The sequence below is a fragment of the Heterocephalus glaber genome, unplaced genomic scaffold, assembly GCF_053883595.1.
Source record: "Heterocephalus glaber isolate CG9 unplaced genomic scaffold, H.glaber_assembly_v1.0 deba00000347, whole genome shotgun sequence".
Lineage (NCBI taxonomy): Eukaryota > Metazoa > Chordata > Mammalia > Rodentia > Bathyergidae > Heterocephalus > Heterocephalus glaber.
In genome coordinates this window covers 29181167-29201353 of record NW_028258143.1, presented here as the reverse complement: position 1 = coordinate 29201353, position 20187 = coordinate 29181167, and positions in this window count along the sequence as shown.

The window sequence follows — 20187 nt, the reverse complement described above, 5'->3', positions numbered from 1 at the left end:
AGAATGACATTATGTTTATTAAATACTGGTAATGCTAGTTTAATCCTATTGTATTTTCATTCTCCTTTTAAAATGTCTTCTATTTATGTGTCATAATGCAAAGTTTAAGTATCTAATAATGAATTTTTAAAACTGCTGTATCAGAGGACAAGAAGAAACAGAAAACTTTTTCTCACACATATTATTTGTCCTATTAATTATTATTATTTTTCAGTGCTGGGTGACAGCCTGGTACATGCTGGCACCAGTGCTCTACCTCTACCACTGAGTTACACTATCAACCTCCTATTAATTTATATTAAATAATGCCATTTATGTAGCAGAAAAGTAAAAAAATACATGATTTCACGTAAACACCTATTTTTCATATTTACCATATCTAATTATATATGATCTTCTACAAGTGGTATTTTATTTTCTATGTTAAAGTAATAATATACATGTGTGTAATTTCTTTAACATATATGTTGGACTTTTGTTTTTGGTCTGGTAAGGCTGGTTGTGTCGGGGGCTGGATCTCTGAAGCTGGTATCTTGAATACACGGCTCATCTTCCCTCCAAAGCGCTTAGGCAGCCCAAGACTTGGTCAGGGTTGGCCCAAGGCCCCACCCCTGCCCCGCCCCGCCTGAGTCAGTGGTGATTCAGTGCCTGCCGCCTACGTCTGGCCCTGGTCGGGAGGAACACCGACGGGGTAGTGGAGAGAGGGTGAGGAGGAGGTTGCTCATTAACCTGCCAGTCTGCGAGGGCGGTTCTGGAAATTAGGCCTGCTCTGTTATTGCTGCTGCCTCCTGAACCATGACATGCTCCCTTTCCTCAGGCGGTCTAGGTGACCCAGGTTATGGCCCAGTTTAGAGCCTACATTGTGGCTTAAGGCAATGCTTTTCCAACAACAACAAAAACAAAAACAAAACTCCCTGACCTGGCTAGCACGCACAAGGCTCTGGGTTGTTGGTGTTTAAACTGTGGTCACACATATCACACACATAGTACCTAAACATTTAATTTAAGAATATTTCAGGGACAAAAGAGATACACTGTCAGGCTAGCTTTTCCCACTGGACACCCTCCAGACGTCTCCAGTCAGCCTCAGTGCTTCCCTGGCAGTGGGTCAAGCCTGGGAATTCCTAACAGTGCTGTGGCCACTGACAATACTGTCAGAACTTTGCTGTGGAAAAGTATTTGTGGTTCTGCAGATTGTCCCCTCTGACACTGTTTAGCGGCACCCAGTCCACAGCTGCAAGACCACCTGGCAGGACTGGACATCCTCACGGCAGCTGTGGCTGTGGCCATCTGGTTCCTACACATATAGCAATGACAGTTCTTTGGGGAGAAAACACAACAGATCCCAAAGTAAACAGACAGAAGTTGGACTCTGTCTTGGAGAAGATACTAAGAAAGCCAGAGAAGAATGCAGTGCAGCAGAAATGAGAGAGCCTTTAATCTCACAGGCCTTTGGACACAACTTAGTCTCGAGTCTTGGGGATTGGGCTTCCCTGCAGGAGCTGGTGAAGCAGTTCATCTGTATGCTGGCAGCTGCCACTGTGAAACCCTCTCTCCGTGAGTGAGAAATATAAAGTGGTCTGGGTTCCCAATTTGGTCTGGCTTGTTCTAATCAGCCCTGAGAGGCTGCTGCACAAGCAGATCTGTGCCCTTTGGCTCAGTGACAGTGGGAAATTCAACCATCAGGATGGACAGAAAGCCCATGCCCCTTCTCTGCTCCACAGGAAACTCCACCAGATGCTGCTTGGGAGTTGTGTTTTTCAGGATTTTTTTTGTTTTTTTAGATTTTTTTTTTTTGGCGGGGGATACCTGGGATCAAACTCAGGACCTTACACTTGTGAGGCAGACAGCAGCACCACTAAGCTAAATCCCCAGGCCTTTGTTTTGGTTTTTTGAGGCAAGGTGTTGCTGTGCAGTCCAGGCTGGTCTCAGACTCACAGTGATCCTCCTGCCTCAGCTTCTCGAATTCTGAGATTACAGATGTGTGCCACCATACCGCTCAGAATAATATTTTCTGTGTGTATGTGTGTATGTAGTAATGGGGATTGAAGCCAGGGTTACATGCCTACTAGGTAAGCTGTCTGCCACTGAGCCACGACCACCAGAGTTGTGAACACTGTTTCTTATACAACATTTATTCTCTCCATGTCCTTCCCAATAGTACCCCGAGTTTGTTCAGATACCCACCCTCCACATGTGCCGCAGGGAAGTGGACCCCTGTCCAGCCCCTTGCCTCTAGTTTCTGAGTGGGGGATATGGAATCTGACATACCAGGGATCCCATTGTTCTTGCCAATCTGTGCATGGCATCTCCTGACCCACAGATTACTTTAGGAATGGGCTTGTAATTAAATTCAGGCCGATGGGACACAAGGATAAGTCTAGAACCTGCAGATTTTTTTTAAAAAAGCTCTAGGGCCCAGGATTTAGCTCAGTGGTGCTGCTGCCTGCCTCAAAAGCACAAGGTCCTGAGTTCAATCTCTGGTACCAACAACAACAACAAAAAGCTCTTATTCTTTAAATAGAGAATCACCAGAAAAGCATCACTGTCCTCCAGTGGAGCAGGGAGATTAGGACACTGAAACTTCTGCAGCCATTTGGCCATCAGGAAGGAAGCAGCTCGAGGACAAAGACAGCCACAAAAGACCATGTGAAAAAGGGTCAAAGAGAAGTGAAACCAGGGTTGCTGGACCATGCTGCTCCTTCGGCTTGTATCTTTCCAATCACAAAGACCACAAGGGCAGCTGGTGGGGAGGGTGAGGGACACAGCATGGCCCCTGCTGGGCCCTGGGCCTCTCCCTGTCATTGTCTGTGGGCTCCTCTCATGCCCTGTGTCCAGTCCAGGGTACTATATATAATCCCACATGGGTGTTGTCTCCTTTACTTGGGCCAGTTCTTCAGTCTTTCCTGTCACTGAAGCACTGGTGAACCTTTTGAAAAATATTCCTTACTTTGGATTTGTCTCATAATTAGATAATTTGTCTCATAATTAGATGAGAGAATGCATTTGCAAGGATGCGACAGAAGTGATGCCATGTCCTTTTCCAGATGCTGGTCAGGATAGGTGAGGTTGATGGGTGTTAACTTTGGTCTTTTGGTTAGAGTGGTGTCTCCCTGGTCTCTCCACTGTACAGTCATTATTTTCCCCCTATAATAAATATCTGCTGGAAAGGTGCTTTATGACTTTTTTTGAGGGTCTCACTATGTAGTTCAGGGTGGCCTTGAACTCACTATGTAGCCCAGGCTGGCCTTGAACTCATGGCAATCCTCCTACCTCAGCCTCCCAAGTGCTGGGATAACAGACATGTGCCACCACACCTGGCCCAGGTATCCTCTTTCTCATCGTAATTTTGCCCAGTAATTTTAGCATCTGTTGATATTTTTTTTTTGGTACCAGGGATCGAACTTGGGACCTTCCGCTTTTGAGGTAGGCAGCGGAACCACTGAGCTAAATCCTGGGCCCTGTGGCGATGATTCTTGCTTGCAACAATTACTACTATGGTTTTTACCAAATGTGGATTTTCTATTTACATTACTTTCCACATTTATTCATCGGAATTCTATTTCAAAAACTGATTTCCCTGTTTATCTACTCCAGTATTTTATGTCTGTAGGGATTCTTGGATGTTTATTTATGAGTTATAGCCCACGTTATTACTTTTGCTCAGATTGCAGCACACCTGGCCCTCAGCAGCTCAGGTTGCTGTTCTGTGCCTGCTGCCAGGCCCCCCCTTCTCCCAGTCCTGCCTTGCTGTCTGGCATGAGATGCCCCAGGAACATCTGGTTCTTTCCATCCCAACCCCAGAACCAACACTTGTCTGAGAGCCCTGACTTGTTTTATTGGAGAATGGTATCGAGAAAGCAAAATCAGGGTCCAGTCAGACTTACCTTGGTTAAATGGAAATGCAGGAAGTAGGCTGGCCACAGGGCGGTGTGGGAAGGAGAGGGGCAGGGTGGGCAGCTCCGGGGATCAGTCTCCAGGCGGCAGCACGAAGGAGAAGCACAGCCTCTCAACATGGGCAGCTTAGGCCTGGAGGCAGCACCGCTCTGTTCTCCTCCTGGGGCTCTGTGGCTCCCCAAAAGGGTTTGCGCTGGGCCTGGAGCTGGCAAGAGAGGACTTTCAGGTGTGGTTTTTAAAAACATTATAAGGACCTATGTTTTAAAAAAACCGTGTACTGGAATAATAAAAAGAGGAAAGGCCTACTCTTCTATTTTTTCATTAACAATGTCCACAAGTACTGTTTCCTTTTCTCAGATGGAAGAACTGTGCGAGAAATCTCGGGTGCAGGGGCATCATGTGACATAGGGTCTCTGAGCAGGGATCAAATCAGGAAATCCTGGGGCCTCAGGGCTGGGGGCAGCAGAGATCTTGATGCGCTTTCGGCCTCTCCTGCTTGCTGTCCACAGTACAAAAAATATGTATTTTACACCATGACTTACCAGACAGATACCTATTTGACTTTCACAAAATTTCACAACTGTGTTCATTCGCTTTGTGTGACACCGTTTTTTTCCCCACCAAGGGCCGAATGTCCCACTTTCCTTTACATATGAAATGTGTTTAATACAGTCATGATGGCTACTCTATTTTTTATTCTATATACTTTATTTCTTAGTAATTTCTTTTCTTTTCTTTGGTACCGGGGATCGAACTCAGGTCCTGGTGCTTCTGCAGCAGGTGGCGGAACAATTCCTTACTAGTTTCATTTCACATACTGATGTGAAAGGATCAGGACCTTCCTGACCCTTTGAAAAACAGTCCAACTCTGTATTATATAAATGGGGAAACTGAGGTCCCAACAATGGGAGTGAATGTCCAAATCCTGCATTCACTAAATGACCTTTAAAACAATGCTACATTTTTGTTTTTAGATTTTATTGGGAAGAAATGGGTTTAAATAAGGGCTGATTTTTTTTGATTTCCTTGAAAATTTTTTTTTTTTGTGGTACTGGAGATCTAATGTGGGTCTCACACATGCCAGGCAAGTACTATACCACTGAGATACATCCTGGGCTGATTTTTTTAAAAGTTTCAAGAGCTGGATGAAAAGGTAGAGAGGGTAACAGTGTTGAATCACATTGTCTGCTCTTTTTCAGTAGCTCCAATTCCTTGAGGTGGAAGCCTTGGCCTCTTTAAAGTAGAATGAATATTTTCTCCCTCATTTGTCAATTATCCATTTATCCATTAGCTCTGCAAATACTCAAAATAGAATTAGAAAGAGGCCAGAAAGATGAAGGCCTGTGGGGCAGAGTTGGGGGTGGGGGTTGCCCTCAGGGTGTCTGCAGTCCCTTGGGGTGTCAGACACACATGCAGCCACCTCTGGGGAGGAACTCACAGTAGCAGCAGAAGTGTGCAGTGGGGCCTGTGAGGTACGGAGGAGAGTGGCTGCTGAGGGTCTGGTGTGAGCCTCCAAGCCTTCATGTGGTGAAATCCAATCCTCACTGTGAAGTGCAAAGAGTGGAAACTTCACTGACTGTGGTGTGTAGGAGTAGAGCCTCTGGGAGGTGATTAGGCTTAATCACCAAGGTGGAGCTTTCATGACTGAAGAAGGAGACCCACGGATACACACACAGTGTCCACTCCATTTCTTGTTATGTGCTGCCTGGTGCCACCAGCAAGAAGGTTATTGCCAGATGTGGCCCCTAGACCTTCAGCCAAAATCATAAGGCCAGTTAACTTCCATTCTTGTTTTTGTTGTTGTTTTGTTTTTGGTACCAGGGATCGAACTCTGGTCCTTGCGCTTGCAGGGGAGGTGGTGGAACCACTGAGCTAAATCCCCGCCCCTAACTTCCATTCTTTTACAAAGTTAGATGCCGGTGTCTCACTGTAGCAGCATGAAACAGTACATAGTGACCTTAGGAGAGTCATTTCCTGAGCCTCAGTTTCCTCGTCACAAACTGGGGCCATGAGACCCCCCTCCCCCCAGTGGCAGGAAGCTCTGGACACCCCTAGCACAGTGATGAGCCCTGTTGGAGGAGAAGGCAGGTTCGAGCCAGCCTGGTACAGCCCGGGTCCTGGAAGAGCTTGGCACGGGGGCCTGTGATGAGCAGGAGAGGACATGCATTCTGCAGGGGATCCAAGGGTCCTCTGAGGACTCAGGGCCTGAGAGTAGGGCGATGAGAATGATAAAGAGGGTTGGAGACAAGAGGCTCCACAGAGAGGCTTTGGTTGCCACAGCAGGGAGCTGACATTCAGACTTTAGTCAGGTGTGGCTTGGTGGTGGAGGGCTATGTGTGACTCTCAGCACTGAAAAGAATACTAGCTCTGTAAGCAGTGGGGAGCCCCTGAAATACTTTGAGCAAGGGCATAACAGGGCCAGATGCCGATCCATTACACTGACTCAAACAAGATTCTTGTAGCCATAAGGAAACCAATAGTCAAAATGTGAAGCTGTGCAGTACTTGGAAGACCCTGTTGGGTGACTCAGTGAACTATAGGGAGGCTCGTGTTGTCAGTGAGAAGCCAAGAGCACAATCAGGCAAGCTGATGCAGGAAGGCAGCTAGCTGCACCTACCTGTCCGGTTTCTAGTGCCTTTCTAATGGGAACACAGGGCCTGACGTCAGAGAGGAATTTCCATCCTCCCTGTAAGGGACTGACCTGCAGAACCCCATCAGGATGAACCCAGGAACTCACAGTCCTGAACCTTTCAACTGGGCTAGGCATTTCAAGTGCAAGAGGTAAAGTGTTACTACAAAGGTGGTCCCTGTGTCTGTAATCCAGCACGATGGGAGGCTGAGGCAGGAGGATCACAAGTTCCATCCCTGCTTGGGCAACTTTGCCACTTAATGAGACCCTGTCTCAATAAACAAAGAGCTAGGGATGTAGTTCAGTACAAAAGTCCTGGGTTCAATCTCAAATACTGGAGGAAAAAAAAAAAGACAGGGCCCTGACTCATGCAGACTCGGGGTGAATTCTACTTCTTCCAAGTAATCTGGTGATTTGGGAGAAGGGAGGGCAAGTTGGATTGTGTGAACAGGTTAATAGATTAGGTCTATCAGCCCTCAATAAGGATTCATTCTAATGTCATCTCATATTCTCCTTCTATAAAAGGAATAGACAGAAGAGACCATGAAGTGACTTGCCCAAGGCTACACAGCTGGAAGGTGGCAGAACCAGGAGCCCAGCCATGCATGGTCTGCTTACCTACTATTGTCCAAGCTCCCTGTTATCTCCTGCTCAGGTGAGAAGCTGCAAGCCAGTGCTGTGCCAAGCCTTGGAATTCCACAGCCCAGAGAGCAGCTGGCGTCCACGCTGGCGTTATCATGAGTCTGCTAACCTAGGGCCAGAGGCCAGAGTGTGCAGGGATGAGTCACCCTAGCCCACTGCAGCAGGAGACCTCTTCCTCTCCCCCCCCGAGCCTGGTTGCTGAGCAGTGAGACATAACATATATAAATAAAATACAATTTCTTGCCGTAACAAGGAGGCCTGCTGTCTTGCTTGCTCTCTGCCCTTCAGCCCTCCCCTCAGCTCCTAGAGCACTCTGTTTGATGCTGGGCTAAGAGCTTCCAGACCTGCCTTCCAACGGACACCCGACGGTGGAATGCTGGGGGTGGGTGCAGGGCTGGGTGGCGCTGAGTTTGCACGGGGTGGTGCCGGAGGAGGTGGGGCAGCAGACAGCAGATGGGCTGGACTTTTACCAGGCGGGGTGCGGGGTTGCAGGGGGAGGGAGCTAGGTGTGGTTGCCAGCCCCTGAATCCGGAGGGTGGACCTGGGCTCCAACCGGAAGCATACGGCGTGGGCGGGGCTTCTGCTGCCCTCGAAACCAGAGGATAGGGACGGCCTCTTCTGGAACTTGAACTCCTCTTGTTCCACTTCGCATTCCCTGGTTACTCACTTTAGGTGTGGAACACCTGGAAGTGTGGCTCCCCTGGGTGGGCCCCCTGCATGCACAGTCGCCACGCACAAGGTCATGGCTATTACCTAGGACGCCTCTCAGGGCAGGCACTGGATTTGGGAGAGAAAAAGATACATATAATCTCCCAGCAATCCTCGCCATGATGAGTTTTGACAATAGTTTTTTTTGTTTGTTTGTTTGTTTTTTGCCCTTGACAAAAGTATAGTCTTGTAACAACCATAAGCTTCAGGACACAGAACGTTCCAGTCACCCCAGGAAGTTACCTTTACAGACAATTCTCCACCTAGCCCCTGGCTACAGGTTTTGCTTTAATTGTAATTTCATATAAATAGTATCATATGCAATCATTTGCCTAGCTTCTTTGGCTTAGCACAATGCTTTACAGATTCACTCGTGTTATCACTGGTTTGTTGTGTTCTTTGCTAACCAGTTCATAAACATTTGAATTGTTTGGGGCTATTATGAAAAGGGGCTAGAAACATACACTGTAAAATGTGGTTGTAGCTTTTCATTTGGAAATCCCTAACAGTGAAAATGCCAGTTCAGTAACTGGGTTTTATGGCTGAAGCTCAGAGAGGTTAAGCAGCTTGCCCGAGGACACAGAACTTGGCAGAAATTCAAAGCCATGTCAGACCAGAAGATCACCACATGAAATTGGTATTTTTAGAGTTGAAGTTACTTCTTTGGTAATTCTAGTTACTACAGATGGGCTGAAGTGAGGTTTGTAACTTGCATACATATACTGACAATGAGCATAAGCTGCTGAGCAGAGAATAAATATGTCAGTAACTCTGAGGCATTTTAGCAAGTGACTTCTGGAGGCATAAGGTCGTGTCTGCAGGGTTTTGTTCTGCAAAGGTGGCATTTGGCAGGCTTCTCTATTGTAAAGCTATTATTTTTCCTTTGCAGTTACTTAAGAGGAGCATCTTGGAGAGTAAGAATCCTCTGCTTTTCATCAAACTTTCACCCCCTGGTTGGAATGTCCACTGTGAGCTTCCTAACTTCATTCCTTTTAGATCTGCCAGTAATATTCTTCTCTTAGGGAGAATGTCTTAGTTCATTTTCTGTTGCTATGACAAAATACTGGAGACTGAGTACTTTGTGAACAATACAAGCTTATTTGGCTCATGGTTTTGGAGGCTGGGAAGTCTGAGAGCATGTACTGGCATCTGCTCAGCTGCTAATGAGGTCCTTCTTCCTCTACTGTAACATGGCAGAGGATGTCACATGGTGAGACAGAGCCACTGTGTTGGTGCAGGTCTCTCTTTCACAAGTCTCTCTTAAGCTACTAATGCCATCATGAAGGCTCCACCCTCAGACCTTGTAAACCGTAATTACTCCCCAAAGGCCCCACCTTTGGGTACCACCACTGTAGGGACACATTCAAACCACAGTGAGAATGTTCCATTTTTTTTACTTGTGATTATCAGAATTTCCTCATGGATTGTTTTATTCTTTGGATATAATCCATTATCATTGTTTTAATGTGAGTCCTGAATTTGACTGGAAGCAGTCCTATGAAGTTAGTTCCTATGTCTTTCTAACATGGCCCTCCCCTCCCCACATTATGGGGCATTTCCTTCCTCTCAGGTTCTCAGGTATAAGAGGTTCCAATATCTCATCCTTTCCTGCACCAGCCCTGGTCCCTGTTAGTGGACAATGGCAATCAGAAACCAAGATCAGGGTGCCAGATGAACTTGTTGGGATGTCATAGCTTCCAGGCTGCCTCAGGCAACAGGTTTTTAAGGCAGCAGGTAAAGGAAAGGGCAGGGCCATGGGACTGGACTTGTAATCTGTGGACTCAGCACAATCAGGCTGGTGACAGTAGGGAATCTGCAATAAGAACACTAAGGTCAGCCATGGTGTCATGGGTAGTAAACAGTGGAATTTAATCTCTGTGAATTTCACAAATTTATAAATCTCCTGAGAGCAATATCTTTTTCTTTTTAAAGACAGGGTCTCACTACATAGTTCAGGCTAGCCTTGAACTCACCATGTAACCCAGGCTGGCCTAGAACTAATGGCGATCCTCCTGACTCAGCCTTATAAGTGCTGGGATTACAGGTATGTGCCACCAGGCCTGGGATTAGGAATAACATCTTTCGGCTTTTTCTGCCTTGGTATGAGTTACTTCCATGACAGAAGACTTGAGTGGCTGGTTCTCAAGTGTGTGTGGGGAGCAGGGGCAGGGCAGGAAGGCATGGATAGGAAGGGTGGTCTTGGGGCTCCATACAGTGAAACTGTGTCTCCTGTGGACTGCAGATTTCTCCTGGGACAGACCCTCTGCTGTCCTTAAGGCTAACTGGTCAGGTGTTTGTGAGAGAGCCAATGCCCAGAATGAAACCCTGTAATGAGAGGAGGTGACTCATAGTACGGGGCCACACTGCCAGAGCCCATCTCCCTGGGAAGAACTGTGCCTTTGGGGTGTGTCTGGTCCCTTCCATTCTCAAGGGTCTGCTAGGGTGCAGAGAGTGTGAGGCTTTCTCTGGACAGCAGGTGGGGACAAGTGCTATCTGTCCCCACTGGTTTCCACTACAAGCCCTGGGACAGTATGACTTTTTCTGCCCTCCACTGGCCCGGCAGGTTCTTGAAACTTTAGTGCTCTTTAGACTGGCCTGGAGGCAGCAGGCAGATGTGTGAGGTACAGGGAGCCCCGATGTCTGAGAGTGCTCTGAGCAGCTTGGATAGTCAGGGGGCTCAGGATGGTCGGTGGCACCACTGCCTCTCAAGACAGACTCTGTCTTGCTCAGCTTCAGCCAGGTTGGGTGATGAAGAACCAGCACCATCCATTGTGACTTGACTTGCATGAACTCATTCTGGAAAGTGCCGTATCATTCTGGGTATGAAGAACTGTAAGGAGGAAGATGACTCTTTTCTTTTGATGCAAACCTCCATGATGGGGTACCAAGAGGGCCTAGGGTCCTGGAAACCAATCCAGAGAGGAGACAAGGAGGGTATGGAGTGAAGGAGGCCAGTGATTTCAAGAATGGCAAGGATGACTTTGTAGGCAGAGTCCAGGTACTGGAAGTGGCACCCTGGGGCACTGGGAAATCAAGGAGGGAACCTCAAATGAAGGAGAGAGGGTTCAACTCAAGGCACAACTCAAGGGAGGATCTAAGAGTCTTGAGGTCTCATCTGGTGTCTGGCTGCTGCATAGTGTCCCTGGGGCTGGATGACAGCCATCTGACTTTTCTCTGGCACTTTTTCTCATACGTAAAAATGAGAATAATGCTTCTGTTGACCTACTTCTCAGGATAAATTTATAAAAAAATAACTACCAAAATACTAGAAATTAAACAGGGTGGGGGAGAAGCAGAGAAAAGGAAAAAAGTTGAACAAGAAGAGAATAAAAAGATTATATAAACAGGATAAATAAATAATCCCCACTTTGCTGCAAAGACACACAAACCGGAAGGAAGAGCAGATCACTAGCCCTTCAGGAGGAGGTAGTGGCGAAGAGCATGAGGAAGCCCCAGGCCAACAGCCAACTTCTAAAAGGCTTATTACTGTTAATGGTTTGATCTTTTAAAAGCTTGTTTTTTACTTTCAAGGCTTAGAATGCACTAATTCAAATATACTAACTCAGATAATTCACTTGATTTAAGAACCTTGGGTCCTTTTCTAAATAGTTCTCCCCCACTAGTAGTCCATAATATTCCTTTGGACTGTATCAAGAAAGCTAGCAAAATTAGGTAACACTGTGACAAGGGCTGAGGGGATAATGAAGGGACTTATTCCAAGGCAAGAGTAAGTTTCACTTCTCAGATTTAAGCCCGAATCAGCCTGTCTCTTTTGGCCTCAAACACTAAGGGCAAAAAGAAATCTCTCTCTGCTGTGGCTTCCAGAAGCCCACTTGCACTAGAGATAATTGTAATAGATTACTGTAGACCACTAAGACAGTACAGCATATGCCTACAAGGTGTCCTTCTTCCCCATGAGCCTCCCACGGCAGACATCACTAGGGCAAAGTGCCCAGCCAAGGGTGACCCCATCATGGGAATCCTGACTCCTGCAGAGCACAGCATATGACTCAGCTCTAGCCAATGGGATGCTATTTAGAGTAGGTTCAACTACTAATGAGAAGTACTTCTCTTGTGTGAATATACAGAGTTCTATAGCCTAGTCTGGGAAGAAATTCTTCTCCCAGTCACACTATTTCTCTGCATGGCCCCTTGTCCCTACTTACTTAGCCAGGAGGTATCCCGGCATGGAGGAAGGATGGAGATGAGGATAAAGCAGTGGACTCTAAAGCAGGACACTTCCATGAATTTCCCTTTGGCCAATACTTAAGTCACCTAGCCATATTTTGGTACAAGAGAGGCAAGGGAATGAATTCTTCATTATGGAGGGCCTATGTGCTCAGCTAAAATCCGACTACAATGGAAAAAGAATTAATTTGGGGTCACGATTAGTAGACACTGTTCCAAGAACTACCCAAGGCAACTTTGCTGGAAAAGCAGAAAAGGGGCAATTTGCTGGGGGTGGGGTGGGTGGTGGCTCTTGGGAAGGATGCCTAGCCTCAGGTCTTGGTTTCTAATTCCCTTCTCCAATTAAAGGAACCAGGGCCCCTAAGAGAAATGGCTGAGCCTAAGATAGGGCAGAAAATAGTCAAGATGAGCTGGGAGCAGTGTCAGAGAGTACAAAAATGCTCAAAAGTAGGACAATTAGAAACAATGGAGCTGAGGAAGTCATTCCTTCCATCCATTTAATTTTAAATAGCAACCTATAGCCATTCCTACTTCCAGTCTTAAGAGAGGTAGAAAATAAAATAAAAACCAATGAGATCTCTGATGTTCTAGGTAAGTGTATGCATCTTAGATCTCCTAACCTGACCTTCAGTCACCTTCACCCTACTCAAACCTCATTATAGGTTCATAAATATGTACTACATGTCATACATTAAGATCAAAGTAAATTCTGGGGATAAGCATGCATATTGAGAGCCCTTGCGATATCACAGGGGACCCTTTCAATCATTCCTGTTAATCACACCTAGAGATTCAAGGGGAGGGACCTGGGCTGAGATGCATGTCCTTTAAATTCTTAAAGCCTAATATATTGGGGGCTGTCACTGCTGCTGCTGTGTGCTGTGATCTGTGTGTAGTGCTTTTGCTTTTCTGTCACCTCAGTACCACTTTTCTGTCTGTGGTATATCTTTTGTTGGCACGAACTTGCCCTGAGCACAACTTTCCGTGATGTTCAATAAATGTAGGGGCTTGCCACTTGGTGGATATTCTTTGCTTGTTGTACATAACAGCCTTCATCACACAATAACAAGTTTTAAAAAAATCAAAACCTAACAATGATTGGGGTATGTCCAAGGCACACAGAAGCCAATTAAGAGATTCCACTGGCCAAGCCTGGAATAAATGGAGCAACAAAACAAATGTGGTTTTGGGTTACAATCCAGAGTATACAATACATATCTGTGACTATTTATATAAATAAGTGATTGTATAGGTAAGTAAATGGGGCAGAAGAAACAAATCTCCTATGCAGATTTCCAGGTAATTTATGTAGCTACTTTGTATGCAAGAAAGTGGAGCATAACTCCATACGCCTTTGCAACTTTCTTGCAAAGAGTGCTATATAGAAAGAGAAAAAGGAGAGTAATTTCACAGTGGATAACACTATCTCAACCAGGTGATTAATGCCAACACTAAGTCATAAATCATATTGATGGTATGTATATGGTATCCCTTGAGTTTTTCCTCCAAGTTCATGTGCTATAGTCTTCATCGCCAATGAAGAAGTGTTGGAAGGTGGAACATTTTTTTGTTTTGGGTACATGGAAATACATTTTTAGGTACTCACGAATCAAAAAAAATCAGGTCATAAGTATAAAAAGTATTTTGAGCTTCCTGATTGTTACTTTTCTTGTTGCTGAAGCAAAATACCCAACACTCAAAGTTCAAGGAAGAAAGGTTTATTTAGCTCACAGTTTGTAGAGGTTTCAGTTCACAGTCAGCTGACTCCAAGGCAAGGAAGCATGGGAGAAATAGTTCATGGCAGGTGGAAGGTGGGAAGGCAGAGAAGTAGCAAGGAAGCAAGCAGCAAGTGGCCACAAGAGCCCTCTTTTTCTCACTTAAATTATATTCATCCAGGGTGCCCTCCCCGAGGGCAGGCAGCACTCACACCCAGGGTGGGCTTTCCCATTATCCACACCCAGAACTATGCCAAACCAATCACTGGACTAATTTAGTAATCACACACCCTTAATTCCAACATCATATACTCTAGAAGGAGCCACCTCTGAAAAAGCTCCACCTATGACTGCATGAGACTTTGGCGGAGACATCAAGGTGCAAGCCATAACACTGATAATTAAAAGACATTAAATCATGCTTACAAGAAAATAAGTAACCTAAGCTGGGTGTGATAGTCCATGCCTATAATCCCAACACTTTTGAGGCCGAGGCAGGATGATCACCATGGGTTTGAGGTCTACCCTGGGGTTCATACTGAGTTCAAGGCCAGGGTGAACTACACAGTGAGACCCTGTCTCAAAAAACCAAAAAAAAAAAAAAAAAAACCTAAATGGACATATGACAAAAAGATTAAAAATGAATGATTCAAACAACTAATCTGAAACAAAGTGAAAACTAAACAAGTAAAGACTGTAAACCAACGAGCACAAATCAGTGCAAAGAAATTTGTATAATGGAAATATCAAGAAAACTAAAAATTTATTTTCTGAACAAACTAATAAAATTAACAACCAACGGTGAAGAAAAATGAGGGAAGCAAAATTTACCAATATCAAGGCAACATCACTGAATCAATTACAATACCTATTGCAATGCAAATGTTATGTAAAGAGTTGTTACACTGTATTGTCCACAGTATAATGAGAAGAAATGAAACCTGTACACATTCAGCTCAGGTGAACTATATTTTATAAAGTACTTTCAGTCCACAGGATTGAATTTGTAAATACAGAATGTGCAGATATTGAGGACTAACTATACAGGTGCCCACTCATTTTTTAACTCATTGATAAATTCTTCTTTTATGATAAAACAAAGTAACAGAATAGCAATAGTTAATACACTATGTAGCATTTATCTTCAAAGTAGTTACTCAGCGGACAAGACATCTACAAAAGATTCTTACAAAAGCAGCAAACTGATAGTACAAAATTTTCTTTTCAACAAATGAAGAGAAACTACTAGTATAAATGAAACAAATTTGCATATACATTAAAATTTTTTTTTTGGTACCGGGAATCAAACTCAGGACCTTGCGCTTGTGAGGCAGATACAGTGCCACTGAGCTAAATCCTCAGCCCTAAAATATTTTTGAAACAATGGGATAGGTAATTTGGGGAACCACTGAACCTCTCCCCATATCCTATTTATCTTCCATTTTGTCATTTGCATATACTGTTTCTCATATGAGAGGCTATGTGATATTTAAACTGCTTTGTCTGACTTTATTTCACTTAACATTAGGTTCTCTAGTTGCATCCATTTACCTATGAATTCCTGAAATTTATCTTTCTTTATGGCACAGTAGTACTTCATGGTATATAAATACATTTTCCTTATCCATTCATCTGTTCATGGACCTATACCCTGTTTCGGAAATTAGCTATTATAAACTGTGCTGCTACAATCATGGGTATGCATGTATCCCTATGACAATTTAAAATCTTTTGGGAAGATACTTATAAAGGGGATAGCTGAGAAATCTTCACACTGATTTCCATACTGATTATATTAGTTTATATTCCCACCAACAATGTAGAATTCCCTTTTTCCCATATCCTCACCAGCATTTGCTATGACTTTTTTGATGATAGCCATTCTTTCTGGGGTAAGATGGTACCTCAGTGTAGTTTCAATTTGCATTTCACTAATGGTCAGAGACACTGAACATTTTAAAATCTACTTATTGGTTGCTTGTCCTTCTTCTACATAGTGTCTATTCATTTCATTTGCCCTTTTGATTGGGTCTTTAATTTTGGGAGTCTAATACTTTTGAGTTCTTTTTTTTTTGGTACCGGAGATCAAACTTGGGACCTTGCACCTGCAAGGCAGGTGGTGGAATCACTGAGCTAAATCCCCAGCCCTTTTGAGTTTATATATTATAATGTTAGTCTTTTGTCTGAGGAATAGCCGGCAAATAATTTTTCCCATTCTGTAGGTTGTCTCCTCACTCTTTTGGTGGTTTCCTTTGCTCTGGAGCTTTTTAATTTGATATGACCCCATTTGTTGATTCTCAGTATTATTTCTTGTGCCACTGGGGATCTGTTCAAAAGTCCTTGCCTATGCCTATGTCTTCAAGAGTTGTACCTATTTTATTTTCCAGAAGATTGTTTCTGTTTTAATATTTAGGTCTTTGACCCATTTTGATTTCAGTTTAGTACATAGTGAGATATATGGATCTAGATTCAATCTTCTGCATGTGGCCCCTCCAAGACAGTGACTGGTCAATCACCCTCTCTTGGGGGACATCTGAACCCGAATAACTCTCCAGCCACTGCAGTCTGCTGCATCCACTGCTACATTCCACTGGTGCATTTCTCCATGGAGGCCTCTGGGGTTGCCAGTAGTCACTGTGTGTATGCAAGTTTAAGCCACCCTTCCCATGCAGTGAGTCAGGGCTCAGGGAGGAAGCACTGTTTGCCATCTCCTTCTTTTTTTGTTTAAGTATCTCTCTTCACTCTTCCTATGGGCTGCAATTCTCCCTTCAGATCCTTGCTGAGTCCCAGGCACCCACTTCCCTCCTTGTCTTCCTCATGGTAATATATTCCAGCATCTGGACACCAAATCTTGGAGAGACTGTTTCTCTGTTCACCACTCCACCATCTTCCCAGAAGTCTTCAACTACCCTTAACCAGAGCAGACGTCTATGATTTTAGTGAAGACACTTAGGCCACCCAGATATTGAACTATAGTAATTCAGACCACTAATTTCTGCTGGATATAGGTGTGGTGCAAGGGCTCAAGTGTACACCTGGACCAAATGTCATCTCCTCAGGACCACCACTTCTGAAGATTATACCTATCAAACCTGAACTCCCACCACAGTATACAGGTCCCATGATCCTCCTGGGCTCAGCCCAAGCCTACCAGGTGATGCCAGAGACCCCTCTTTAGCTCTTATCCTAAGCTGCCTCCCCTGGATGTCTCTCACCCAGTCCCTGTGGTACAGTAACACTTCAGTCCTAGAGTGAAACTCTTCTAGGTGTGGGTCTTATTTCAATCAGGTCAGTCTTTTTGCTGTCACTTCTGCCACTCTGTGCTGAGGAGAATGCAGGAGCAGAGCTGGCTAGGATTTGGTAGTCTGGTCATTGTTTTCTTTGTGCGGGGCACACAAGGCCTTCTGCATGGATCACACAGCACTGAGGGCCAGCGTTATTGTTGGTAGGATGTGTGGTTCTTCTGTACTCCTGCCTTCCTCCACATGTGTCACCAAAGTGATATCCTTTAGGTTATTAGGTTTGGATGTGAGAGCATATGGGAACTCTCTGTACTATCTTGGCAATTTTTCTGTAAATTGAAAAGTTATAAAATAAAAGTTTCATCAGTTACCCCCACCTTGAGCCTTGATCTCTTGCCTATGGGCTACAACATAAGGTGAAAGGAAGACACAGAAACAAGACTTAAACAGAGAATGGGGATCTAGGATGTTCGAAGCTGAGCCGGCAGCAAAGACAACAGGCACTTCAGACCTCCAGTATTTATTGATTACAAACATGGGGAGAAAAAGGGCAGGGTGTATGTGAGACATGTGGTGATAGTGTGTCAGACATGTGGCAATAGCAGTTATCACAGGCAAGACTTGTAAAAGGGAGGCAAGGCATTCCTGCAGAAAGAACAAAGGGAGACCAAGACTGTGGTAATTAACCAGTAACCCATCAGGTGAGTGGGGGGGGGCATAATTCAGGGAAAAGAATTTAGTTGGAGCCATACTCTCCTTGGCCACAATGTTATCTCAATCAAGGCCCTGCTGCTTCACAGACCAGAACTTTGGTCTCTGCTACAGCTGTGTTGGTGGGGGAGCTTTGCTCACTTGCGTGCCATCCAACAAGCCTTCATGACTCTCGTAGGGTTCAGTCAGACTCCTAACATAGCTGAATCATGGGGAAGCAAGAAGCCTGTGCCACTTATAGCCTGCTAGTATATGGGGCAGGGGTGTCAGCTACAAAGTTTATTTAAAAAAACCAACAAAGTAGGGTATGGTGCCACATGCCTGTAGTCTCAGCACTCAGGAAGCTGAGGCAAGAGGATCACTGTGAGTACAAGGCTAGTCTGGGTTACATGCTGAGTTCAAGGCCAGTCTGAACTATATAGTGAGACCCTGTCTCAAAAAACAAAAAAAAGCAACAAAGGGGACTGGAGATATAACTTAGTATTGTGTGGCTCTGGGTTAGTCCCCAGCACTGCCAAAAACAAAAGAGCAAGAGAGAGTGACAGTGATAACTTGGCGGGGGCGGGGGGGGGCAGGGGGCAGAGATTTTCCTTCCTGGATGGGAGGTCATGATATCACAAGTTGACATGGCCATTTTTCACTCCTGAGATGTCAGTTTGTAGCCCTAACCAGCCTTGGAGCCATCTACTAGATATTTATTAGATGAGAAAATAATCCTCATTGTTTAAACTCTTTTGAGCCAGGTGACTTACTTATTTACACACTATAGTCAAATGCATCCTAGATGATATTCATATTGTCATGGCCATTGGTCTAGTTTAGCCTTTCATTGCCCAAATGTCTTAGTCACTTTCCATGTTGCTGGAACAAAATACCTTACACTCACAACTGAAAGGAAGAAAGGTTTATTTTGGCTCAAATTATAGAAGTTTCAGTCCTTGTATGGTCAGCAGCATGGTGGATGAGTCTATGCAGAAGAAAGCTGCTCACTTCATGGCAGACAGGAAGCAGAGAGTGAAGGGAGAAAGCAGGATGGAGGATATGCCCTTTGAGGTCAAGCCCCTCAAGACCAGCACTCAGCCCAGCTAACATCTTGGTTTCAACCTCTGATATTGAATAGCTATGCTCCTGTGGAAATTTCTTACCTACAGAATTGTGAGCTAATCAACAGGTGTAGTTTGATGTCACTAAGTGTATATGGTTTGTTATGCAGCAAGACAGCTCGTATCATGCCTCCTCTCTAAAGATGGCTTTCACTTCCTTAGCATAACATGGAAAACTTCTCCGTTGCTGTCACACCTGATACACGTTACTGTTACAATGCAAGTCACTTTGAATTGTAATTTATTTTTTGTATCTTACAAGATTCCGAGTTCCTGGTAGATGGGATTATGTTGCTGCATCATAGCAATCCAAGGCACAGTTAGCAAGGCTAGAGCCTCCCCCTCAAAAACACTGAAGGTTTCATCAAGGAAAAAAAATCCAAGACCATTAATTTGGAATCATACACACTAAAATAACCAAGGATGCCAGAGATTTAATATATAAGCATGAAAAAAATTAATGAAATAAAAAAAGAGAGAAAAACAACAGCTACTCTAATTAGTTAAGGTCTTCCTAAGAACACAGAAGTGAATGAAGTCTCCAGGTGTAGGTGACAGAAGGGAGTAGAGGAGTCAGCAGAGGTATGAGGAGAAATCTCTAGATTACTTAGTAAACATATACATATTTATAAAATGCCTATGTGGTTAGGCTAGGAACCGTGGAGAGTAAGGGAAAAATGTAAGATCTGAATGCTAACCTGAGCTGTGCAGTGATGTACACCTGTGATCCCAGCACTCTGGGAGACTGAGGGAGGAGGACTGCAAGTTCAAGCCCACTTAAGGACTTACCAATCTCCACAACCTCCCATACCACCACCACCACACACACACACACACACACACACACACACACACACAAATGCTATCTGGCTGGCGGTGTAGCCTAGTGGTAGAGTGCCTATGTAGCATGTGAGTGGGCTCTGGGTTCTATCATTGTACCACAAAATAAAAAAGAGGTATCTTAAAGATCTTTTTGAGATTTTATGTGTATGTAAGAGTAAAGTCCTCTACTTTTAACACAAACAAGATTTAAGATGGGGCAAGGTTTTCCATTTAGGTTTATTTTTGAGGTGTGCATTCTTTATACTGTCATTGATACCCCTCTAATGACAGTGTAATAAAAACTCCTGGAAAGGGATTCAGATATTTTGATACTTCATACCACCACCACCTCCAGTCACTGTCCAACAATGGCAGCTCCCTTGACCCACTGGGGCCCCTCAGTTAGGGCAGCTTCTAACTTCTGAGTCCACCAGGTTCCATTCCCATTTGTCTTCTTTGGAATGCTTGAATGGAAATGTGGTCTAAACAAGCAGGAAGGGGACAGAATACAGATTGTATGGAGAAACCAT